This window comes from Gekko japonicus, unplaced genomic scaffold (genome assembly GCF_001447785.1).
Source record: "Gekko japonicus isolate JY-2015 unplaced genomic scaffold, Gekko_japonicus_V1.1 scaffold1244, whole genome shotgun sequence".
NCBI classification, from domain to species: domain Eukaryota; kingdom Metazoa; phylum Chordata; class Lepidosauria; order Squamata; family Gekkonidae; genus Gekko; species Gekko japonicus.
The window spans coordinates 9,925-18,097 of NW_015170925.1; positions in this window are offsets into that span (position 1 = coordinate 9,925).

Consider the following 8,173-nt stretch of genomic DNA (forward strand, 5'->3'; position numbering starts at 1 on the left):
AGGAGTGGGGAATCAAACCCGGTTCCCCCAGATTAGAGTCTGTGCTCTTAACCACTGCACCAAACTGTCTCTCACCAAGCAAGCTTTCCCTCTCTTCTCTGTCCTGCCTACGTCCTTAAGGGGCAGCCTTCAGTAAGGTCAGGTGGCTTTGGGGTGACAGAGCGTGAGACAAGAGACATGGCCTGGGAAAGTCTAGAGGACCGGAGAAGCAAAGCTGGTCACATTCCTTTGGCAACCCTCCTGAGAATAAGCGGAACTGCTTCTAAATGGTCCCCAAAATAGCCACTGGGTGAAGCCAGGGCTATTTTTGGGCAGGAACGCACAGGAACAGAGTTCCGGCTGGCTCCCAAGTTGGCCACTCCCAGCAGGAGCTCATTAGCATAATAGGCCACACCCAACTAATTAGTGATTGGCTCTGCCTACGTCCTTAAGGGGCAGCCTTCAGTAAGGTCAGGTGGCTTTGGGGTGACAGAGCGTGAGACAAGAGACATGGCCTGGGAAAGTCTAGAGGACCGGAGAAGCAAAGCTGGTCACATTCCTTTGGGGTAACCCTCTTGAGAATAAGCGGAACTGCTTCTAAATGGTCCCCAAAATAGCCACTGGGTGAAGCTAACTACCAGCCCTGCACCCTGGGGAAAATCAAACAGCAGTGTCATGGCCACTGTGGCTCGGGCTGTCCTCCACGACAAAAGGAATAGTAACGTTTCTTAATGAGGTCCTCAATGGGTTTTCTTCCTGAATGGGTTTGAGTGTCAGGAAATGCTTTTGTCTGAGTGCCCATCAGGGCTGGAAGAGGTGAGCGTCCCATCCCGCCTAGCTGAAGGGAGGGAGTCAAAGTGGTGTAGTGGTTAAGAGTGTTGGGCTAGTACCTGGGAGACCCGGGTTCAAGTCTCGACTCCTGTTATGTATGTGGACCTCCACCAGGGGTCTGCGGCTACAGTCAAGAGCTTAGCTCCTCCAGACAATAGGAACTTAGGATCCTGGTTCCCCCAGCATGAACCAATAGGAACTTTGGCGGGAAATTCAAACCCTCCAATGGGACTGTGGGTGTGCTGGGTGGGTGTGTATATAGTTGGGCTTGCAGGGCCGTTTTACAGCTCCAGTGTTAAGTACAATAAATGTGTGCGAACGCATGTCGTTGTCCGAGTCCTCCATGAGGCGAACCCAGTACTTTTCAACTCCTGCCACAGACACTCCCTGGCTGATCATAGGCCAGGCACACACTCTCAGACGAACCGACCTCACGAAATTGTGGTGAGGATAAAATGGAGGAGAGGAGAATGACGCAGCAAGTTGCTTTGGAAACCACGCAGGGAGTAAGGAGGTGTAAGAAATAAAACAAATAAGGATTTCTGGCAGAAAATCTTAAATACTTTGCTTTAAATTGCATTAGAAATTGCTTGAAATCAATTGATTAGTGCTTATTATGAAACTAACACAAAGGAACTAGAAAAATGAGGAACTCAGCCAGACAGCCTGCCTGCACAAACAAGCCCATTAATTCATAGTGAAAGTAGAAAACGGGAAATTCTGCAAGACAATGAGCCTATATGTTGTTATAGCTATGCATGACTGGGGAAAAGAGATTGAGGCTTTTTAGCACAATTTTTAGCACAGGCTAAGTGCCACATATTAGTTTGTATATGTATATATATATGTGTATGTGAGTATATAAAAACATGTTTGCTTTTACATTTGTTCTTAGCCAGAAACAAGAAGTGATTCTAGACAGAAGAGAAACACCCGGAGACCGTTTTGAAGGTCTTGTTGACCGAGGGGCCGGATAAAGGAAGTGAAAACAGTCATTCCAGATGGAAGCTTGTGACAGACTGTTAGAGACGAAAAGTTATTGCTTTTTTAAACATTGAGTAGGGGTCTCGAAGGGAGGGGTAGTCTTTAAGAAAAGGAGGAACCATAAATATGGGCATAATCACATGAGGTATAGTTAGGCGGTCGTGATTGGAGAATGTACATTTTGGTTACCAGCCAATGGTTGCCAGAATAGGGCGTTTCTTATTTTCCATACTTCTTCGGTGATGAGTATATCTAGGCTGAAAAACTGAATCAAAGGTGTGTTCAGTTCTTTTGAGCTGTGCACCCACTCTTGCAAGACGTGTATCCAATAAAAGATTATTCTGCTTCATTGAAAAAGGTCTGTCTCCAGGAGTTCTTTATTGGTAAGAACAATTTGCATTTCTAACAGAGGGGTAAAGGTAAAGGTTTCCCTTGCTCAAAAGCCAGTCAAATCCGACTCTAGGGGTGCGGTGCTCATCTCCATTTCCAAGCCAAAGAGCCAGCGCTGTCCGAAGACATTTCCGTGGTCATTCCCTCTAAGCTGTGGAGTCTTGTGAGCAACAATTCTACTTTGTGAGCTACTGGCATTAAAGTTGTGAGCAAGCATAAATTAGTTAGCTCTGGAGCCATCCTTCCTGAGCTAAGACAAAAAGGTGTGAGCCAGAGGCTAAAAAACTGTGAGCTAGCTCACACTAACTCAGCTTAGAGGGAACACTGGTCACGTGGCCAGCATGACTAGATGCCAAGGCACATGGGATGCTGTTACCTTCCCAACGAAGCGGTACCTATTTATCTACTTGCAATTTCTTGCTTTCAAACTGCTAGGTTGGCAGGAGCTGGGGCCAGAGACGGGAGCTCACTCCGTCATGCGGCACCCGGGTCTCGAACTGCTGAACTACCACCCTTCCAGTCTGCAGTTCAGCGTCTTAACAATTAAATCCATTAAATGAATTGAACAAAAATCCATTAAATCCATTCAATGAAATGAACAAAAATAAGATGTGTTTGTGAAAAGAAAGCACAGTTTTGGGGATGCTGGATGAGGTGCGCTGAGAAGCAGACAGACTTCCTTAAAAGGCAGAAGTTGGCTGAACCTGGCTGAAGCGCCTTGGGGTGCAGGATCTCTCTTTCTCTGTTGATGAGAAGCGGTAGATCTGCTGTCCTGTAGGAGTTCCTCTGTGCCTCCACCTAGGTTCCACCTGTATAGTGACTAATCAGATACATGCTACAAGTTTCCACTGCTCTCTCCTCCAAAGGGAACCAACTAGTGTTTCCTCTAAGCTGAGTTAGTGTGAGCTGCTAGCTCACGTTTGTAAGCCTCCGGCTCATACATTTTTGCCTTGGCTCAGGAAGGATGGCTCCAGAGCACACTAATTTAGGCAGTAGCCAAATCGCTCGCTCACAACTTTAATGCCAGTAGCTCACAAAGTAGAGTTTTTGCTCCCAAGACTCCACAGCTTAGAAGGGGCATTGGAACCAACCCCAGGTAAGACCCCTGGAACATTTCACCACTTGGAGATGCGGGGTGTCCACAAGAAGAAGAAGAAGAGATTGGATTTATACCCCTCCCTTCCCTCGGAGTCTCAGAGCGGCTTACAAACTCCCTTCCCCTCTTCACAACAGACACCCTGTGAGGTAGGTGGGGCTGAGAGAGCTCTTTCCAGAACTGCCCTTTCAAGGACAGCTCTGACAGAACTATGGCTTGCCCAGGGTCATCCACCAGCTGCAAGTGGAGGGGTGGGGAATCAAACCCAGTTCTCCCAGATTAGAGTCCGCGCACTTAACCACTACACCAAACAATGTGCTACAGCTGCTTCAGGATACCCTGACTTAAGTAGCCCTGGCTAGCCTAATCTCGTCAGATCTCGGAAACTAAGCAGGGTCAGCCCTGGTCAGTATTTGGAGGAGTGACCACCAAGAAATACCAGGGTTGTGACACGGAGGCAGGCAATGGCAAATCATCTCCGAATATCTCTCGCCCTGTGTGGTGGAATGGGCCCACTCTGGCCTACAGGCCCTGCTCCACACTGCCCTCCAAGGTTTTCCCAACACCTGGAGAGGCTTTTCTTTCTCTCTCGGGTAACCCGCTGCCACCATCTGACCTTTGAAAGGAATTGCCCACAGGGAGGGTCAGGACTCCCAGCTTCTCTCCAAAGACCTGAGGCCTTGCCTCTGTGTCTCCCGCTGCCCAGTGCCTGGTCACCAGGGGGACACTTGACTGCCTTGTGAGCCCCTGGAGGAATAGCTGCTTGCCAACTGCCTGCCTTCACCCAGTGCTCGTTCTAAAATAGTGTGTCCAAGACGGTAAGGGTCTATGTGGCACAGAGAACCACTCCCAGCATCAAAAGTTATGAAGTATTATTTAAAGAAAAAAACCTTCACAAGCGTACTTTTAGCACAGCGCCACATTGAGCAGAGGATTCAAAAGAAATGGGTAAAACACAATTCCTCTGTCCCTCTCTTTATACATGCCCTATCAGATGTTAAAGTACAGGACAGGCTCCTTAGCTTAGGATGTTATAGGTCTCTACAGAGTTATCATCACTGCGCAGCTTCCTCCAGCTCTTCAAGCCAGCACATGGTTAATAGCTGCCTCCTCCAGACCTCTGCTCTGTCTGCTCTGTCTGTCTGCTCTGATGGACTCAGCCCCAAAGAGAGCTTCCTCCTTGCTTCCAGGTGTTTTACCTCCACTCTTTTCCCCACCCACTGACCAGGTCAGGCTGGGTCAGAGAGGCTTTTCCTGGAGACTCTACAGGAACTCCTTCTTGAAGTCTCTAGTATTTAACACCTCCAAATCTCTGTTCCCTGCTTGCTTTTTCTACAAAAAAAGCCCTGAGTATTTGTATGAAGGTGGCCTGTGGTAAGTCTGGAAAGCAACTGAATTGACTTCCTTCTCTTCCTGCCTGTTCTCTGCCCAGAGAGAGAGAGAAAAAGCTTTTAAAACCCAGCATGAAGGTTTTGCTCATTTCAGACATCCAAAAGGAAGAAAAAACCGCATTTCTTCACATCTTGAAAACCCCAGGGGGGTCGCCATAAATCAGGCTGTGACTGGACAGCAAAAAACAACAAACAGGTGCTTCCCTGAAGAGACAACTCCAGGGACTGCTCCATCCACAGACATTTTCACTGCAGGATGAAGAGGAAAGGAAAGAGGCAGAAGCATCAAGATTTTTCCTCCCTGAAGACCTGGGGATGTGAGGGGGGGGGACCTCATTCATGGTCACTCAGACATTGCTGACTAAGACGGACGGAGCAGCATTCTCCCCTTGAGAGGGAAGATGAGTCACAGTGGCTGTGTGCGGTTGATGGGAGTGGGACATCACAGCCTTGTGTTCAGCAGCAGGAACAAACTTGGCATCCAATGTGACCCCCACTGTTTGGTCTGGTTACTTGGCCAGTTCTGTACCATATCGCTAGCCAGCTTCCAGACGGTTTTTAGAGTTATTTGAGGTTTCCAGCAGGCTGCTTGCATTCCTTGCTGCCCTCTAGTCCTTCTTTACTCAGTACTGGAAAAACTGGATACGTGTAGGACATTTTTCAAAAAAAAAACCTACACAGGTTCTGGAGTTCTGTATGCCAATGACATCCGCTTTAGTCTTTTGTAACTCGAGGAGTTTGCACAGAACTGCACCTTTGTTGCAAAAAGCTGCCGAAACCCTTGGAGTCGCAGACCCCAATTTCTCACGCTTGCACTTTCTCCCCACCACCTTTAGCCCTTTAAAAGGCTCTTTCTCCTGTTAAGCCAGGAGTCGCCAGCCTTTTTGAGCCTGTGGGCATCTTTGGAATTCTGACACAGAGTGGTGGGCACAGATACAAAATGGCTGCCGCAGAGCCAGCCACAAAATGGCTGCCACAGAGCCAGCCACAAAATGGCTGCCGCAGAGCCAGCCACAAAATGGCTGCCGCAGAGCCAGCCACAAAATGGCTGCCGCAGAGCCAGCCACAAAATGGCTGCCGCAGAGCCAGCCACAAAATGGCTGCCGCAGAGCCAGCCACAAAATGGCTGCCACAGAGCCAGCCACAAAAGGATTGCCATATATTTACTCCAGTCACACAGTATGCTCTGTGTGTGTGTGTGTGTGTGTGTGTGTGTGTGTGAGAGAGAGAGAGAGAGAGAGAGAGAGAGAGAATGCACCCCCAGTCCCCCCACTGCTGGCTGCTGTGGCCCACAGCTCGACCCTTCCATAACAACCAGGCAAAAGCACAGATATTATGGAGATTTAATTGTCCCTCCTCAAACCAGGCCCTCCCCAGCCTCTACCCGCTGATCGCCAGGAATTTCCCAGCTTGGAGTTACAGAGAAACATAGAGGTGGAAGGGACTTCCAGGGTCATCTAGACCAACCCCCTGAACAATACAGGGAATTCACAACTATCCCCCCCCCTCGCCCAGTGAGTGACCCCTGCTCTATGCCCAGAGGAAGCCAAAAAGCTTCCCGGATCCCTGCTGGGCCAATCTGGCCTGGAGGAAAATTCCTTCCTGACCCCAAAGTGGCGATCGGCATTACCCTGGGCACATAAGAAAGGGCCAAGAGAGTCGAGCACCGGCTCGTCGTCCTTTCCTGCCCTCTCTTTCATGATCTGTCTAAATTCACAGAATCAGCACTGCTGTCAGATGGCCATCTAGCCTCTGCTTAAAACCCCCCAAAGAAGGAGAGCTGGCAAACGTAGGGCAGATTCCGCTTGTAAGAGACACCTGCCACGCCAGAAGCGGAACGAGACCCCAGACCTATATGCTGCTTCTCCTAGCTTAGGCACCTTTGCTGCCCTGGGTGGTGGCCTAAACTGCCTCATAGCTGACCAGGCACTTAGAGAGCCAGTTTGGTGTAGTGGTTAAGAGCACGGACTCTAATCTGAGGAACCCGGGTTGCTTCCCCACTCCTCCACGTGCAGCTGCTGGCGTGACCTTGGGTCAGTCACAGTTCTCTCAGAGCTGTTCTCTCTCGAGCAGTCCTCGAAAGAGCTGTCTCAGCCCCATCTACTTCACAGGGTGTCTGTTGTGGGGAGGGGAAGAGAAAGGAGACTGTAGGCTGCTCAATCCAATCTCCTCCTCCTCTTCCTCATGCAGAGAGGTCTATCCATTTTGTACCCTGCCCTTCCTACAAGGAAGCTCATGGCTTTCCCACCCCGTTTTATCCCTCCAACAATACCATAAGGAAGGGCAGCAGGAGAGAGAGTGAGTGGCCGGACTACCTTCACTCAGTGAGCTAGATCATGGCCCAGGGTGGATTTGAATCTGGGGCCCAGTCCAACGCACTGCACTGTTCCTCTGGAATATGAATCACCTTTTGCTGCATGCACCGTAGCTTTGCTTAAGCAGAGAGGTGCGCTGTCTCATTGCGCTGGTTTCAAAGTCGTGTTTGCCTGGCAATGGGATGAATCATCTGTCGCTTGCCAAGTCTGGGCCTCTTCCAACAGAGGAGGAAGCCCAAGAAGAGAACATTCCAAGGAGAAGCATCTTTGAAAGGCCCAGAAGGTGACTTTGTAATCCCTGGATTCTGTAGTTAGGGACTGAAATCATCTAAATGGGGAATAGTAAGAGGAAGAAGCTGAAGAGGAGGAGGAGGAGATTGGATTTATACCCTGCCCTTCACTCGGAGTCTCAGGATGGCTTACAATCTCCTTCCCTTCCTCTCCCCACAACAGACACCCTGTGAGGTAGGTGGGGCTGAGAGAGCTCTTTCTAGAACTGCCCTTGAGAGAACAGCTCTGAGAGAACTGTGGCTTACCCAAGGTCACCCAGCAGATGCATGTGGAGGTGTGGAAAATCAAACCCGGTTCTCCCAGATTAGATTCCACACTCTTAACCGCAACATCAGACTGTTTAAAAATGTCTCAATAAGGCGTTGTCGATACAAAACAATCTGTAAAATGAGATGACCTATCTGGATATTAAAAATAAAAATAATTGTACGCCAACTAAGATCCAACATCATGTAAAGGGCCCGTCGTCCCAGACCACTCCATAGATCTTCAGACTTCAGAAACAAACAGAACATAAAAAGTCTCTTTAAACAGAGTCAGACCATCGGTCTATCGAGGTCATTCTTGTCTGCTTTGACCAGCTGTGGCTCTCCTGGGTCTCAGGTAGAGATCTTCTTTCAATAGACCTGGTGGGGACTGAACCTGGGACCTTCTACATGCAAAGTAAATTCTCTGCCTCTGAGCCACACCCACCCTGCTGAGATTTAAGTTTTGGTCATAGGGTTGCGGCCAGGGCTTTTTTTGTAGAAAAAGCCCAGCAGGAACTCATTAGCATAACAGGCCACACCCAACAGCAGAAATCTATTAGCATATTAGGCCACCCCCCATGTTACCAGAAGTGTGGTCATCCAGCCACACCCACCTTTCCCTTCTTATTCTGTTTACTTCGTTTGTTG